The sequence below is a fragment of the Aythya marila genome (assembly GCF_965140915.1).
Source record: "Aythya marila genome assembly, chromosome: 1".
Taxonomy (NCBI): Eukaryota; Metazoa; Chordata; class Aves; order Anseriformes; family Anatidae; genus Aythya; species Aythya marila.
Genome location: NC_139042.1, coordinates 75,113,665 through 75,117,044, shown reverse-complemented (window position 1 = coordinate 75,117,044; position 3,380 = coordinate 75,113,665).

Below are 3,380 nucleotides of genomic sequence, written 5' to 3'. Positions count from 1 at the left end.
AAAATCCACAGCTGTTTAAAGTCAGTGTTAGGTTTTTAAATGTGCTTTTTGAGTTCTTAATACTTACAAAAATTTGAGATATTTGTAGAACTCTGAAATGATGGAAAATCTAGGGAGGTAAGAATAATTAAAAGCCTCTTCAGCACATAACCACATATTTCTGTTCATAGATTGTACCTAGGATTCACGTGGTAGGGATTGAATTATTCTATTAATTGTTTTTGTTAGAAAAAGGAGTAATTAAAACAGAATGTTTTGTACCAGCATTTTTAGATGCATTAGGTTCAGTATGCAATTAAAATAGGATAGCTGTATGACTTCCAAATCTGTAGGACAGCATTTTTACAGGTAGAACTGAGGTACATTACTTTTGTGCTGTCAAAACACTTGTGGCTGGCTTACTTGTTTATACAAAGGATAACTTTTAGCATAAGTAGAAATGTGAATAATGCTATTAAAAATTTCTTCTTTAATGCTGATCTGGTGTAGCCTGAGTTTCTAAATCAACGATATTTTGTCAGTATGGCAGAAACTTACAGACTTAGAATTCTGAGGGTTTGGAGCTACTCACAAGCTTTTGGAAACAGCATACGTGCTCCACTCAGTTACCCTCCTAAGCAGAAATAGAGCCATGCAGATTTAGAAAACCTGTAAAAAGTTTGTTTATCTGGATGCAGTTCTGTAAGAGTTGCTTTTAAAGAAGAAGGTTATTATCAGTAAATGATCTTTACGTTTAACGTATGTTGGTTTTGAGCATGGAGTGTCACAGTTAGCTATGCTCTTTAGTCTAGTAAAATCTGACTTCTTTCTGCATGTATTAATGTCACAGACAGAAACATATGCCATATCCTGTTCACTGAACTCTGAGAGCCACAGGTAATGTTCAGTGCTTTAGAAACTGACCTTCAGAGGTTTATGATAATTTGACAGAACACTTTTCAGAAAGAATAAAAATCATGCTTACGCAGATAAAAGCTGCAGAAGTGTTTATAATGATAAGATGAAGTTTTCTTGTTTGGGGTGGGGGGATTTTTTTTTTATATATATATTTATCTTGGAGCATAAAACTTGAATGAGAACAGAAGTGTGTTCAGATATAACACCAATGTTTGGAATGGTTACTGAACAGCAAGACTCAGAGATTTTTATTACCACCATTTTATAAATATTTTCTGATTGTGTATGATCTACCAAAAGCAGAAGAACACGAGCCTATTGTCTTATTGTCTTTAAGCTGTTCATCTGGTCCTAAAGAAGCATAGTAAAGCACATTCAGACATTCAGAAATGCATTATCCTCAGCCAACAATGTTTGAACCCATTTTGTGTGGAAAAAATTAAATCTTCTTTTTTAAAAAAAAAAGTGTTTCTTGATCAAACAGGCTCGCAGGGCAGGATTTGCAGAAGGCAGTTTTAATTCATGAGGACAGTTGCAATGTCTTTGTTTTAGGGAATGTCTGCTTCTGTATGTTCCGATACTGTGAATACTACCCAATTTATTTCCTCCTTCAAACACATACAGCTGTATAATCTTGAAAATTTAAGATGTAGAGTTTTAAGTAAATGTATTTTTTCCAAGCTAAGTAGTGCTTTTGCAATAGATATGTACCTTATTAAAGATTAATTTGTTTTCCTACTGGTTTGGTCTCAAAAATTGTGTGAATTGCTCACAATTACCTTTATTTATCTTCATAAACTTCAAAACATTAATTTAAAAATATCTATAATACAAAAGTAATGCTTTTGTTTATGAAAATAATTCAACAGAGGGGAGCCCATGTAGATGTGGGGAATAGTTTCTGTTTTATGTAGAATGTACATGCCATTTGTCACTACGCAAATGAGGGGTAACCTTTAAATGTTTGTAAAAGCTGCCTTTAGGATAGGAGGACTAGTAAGAGTAACTTAGGGTCAGTCTGCTTCATGGCAAAAGACGTGATTCCTTTCAGCTAACTTCCTGCTTATCTTCATCTGTAATATTCTGTCCATACCCTGTACCAGGTCTAGTTGGAGGTATGTATGGCTGTGTATGTTCCTAAGCTAAACCTTAGTTCTGTTTTAAATCTCTTCTGTGTATTGTCTTACTGGGCAATTACATGCATACACTTTTAAATATTTTCTATTTAAACACAAATCTAATAAAGTCAGACTTATCTTAAGCTTTCTTGTATTGTCAGTAGTGATATTCTTCAAGTGAATATTAGCATTAAGGAAATTTAGTTTAGTTTTTTGTTTTACAACACTGCAGGTTCTTCAGTTTCATATGGATCTTTCCTGGCTAATTTTGCTGACTAATAGCTGGAATTTTCTGTTAGAGCATCATAACTCTATTATACTGAGAAAGGTTCTGACTCATTTCTCCAAAGCCTAAGGCAGTAGGGAGTCCTCTTTCAAAAAGTAGTGGATAAATGAATTTGAAAAGCAGTTACCAATCTCCTTTATCAAAACAAACCAAAATCAAATATATGAATTTCTAAGTTTAAGAATACTTCTTAAATAGATTCATTTCCTGTTAGGGTTTGTTTTAGGTGAAGTCCTTATAGGGCTGAAAGCATAATCTGCACTTGCTAGAATTTCATCTTCTGATGGACTTGCTACATAAATAGGCTGCATAACCTTTTTTAGAAAATGTTATTACTATCTTAAAAGGTTAAAGGAAATTAAACTTGCTAAATCTCCTAACTATTTTCTACCTTGATGCTGCTGATAAGTGGTTCTGATGAAGATAATAGCATTCAATACTAATTAAATACATACATATGCCATTTCTGCTGAAACCTTGTTACTGTCTCTGCTGGTCACATTGTCTAGGAAACTTTTTTTTTTTCTTTTTAAACTAACATTTCACAAATTCTTTTGAAAATCATTAGTATCCATACGGTCAAATCTAGAAAAACAGATAAAGATAATAATTTATTCTGAAGATTAACACAGTTTTGTGATAAAGCACAATGTTAGTATATGTTCTGATGTTATTCAGGTTATGCTAAGGATATGCTAAGGTGTTTTTGGTTTTGTTCATGTTTGTTCTTTTGTTATTTAAATGCAGAGGTTTGTTTAAGCAGGCAAGAAATACAAATCTTAAGAGGTTATTAAGGAATAATTTGTGTCTGTACTGCATCTGTCTCTCTTGCCGTATAGATAGTAAAGTGTGTTTTAGGCAATACGGATCCTTTTATACTGAAATATTTTTTTACTGTTTTTAGGAAACTAGTCTGAGATACTGTTGTATTCTGGAGATATGCTTTAAGTGTGGTTGTTTTTTGTTTTTTTTATACGATCTAGGTATTGTTTTGTCTGTTTTTGTTTGTTTGTTTGTTTGTTTGTTTTTCTCAAATCCTTTTTGTATTTCCTAAGTGAATAGGCTTGTGTTTGAGAATG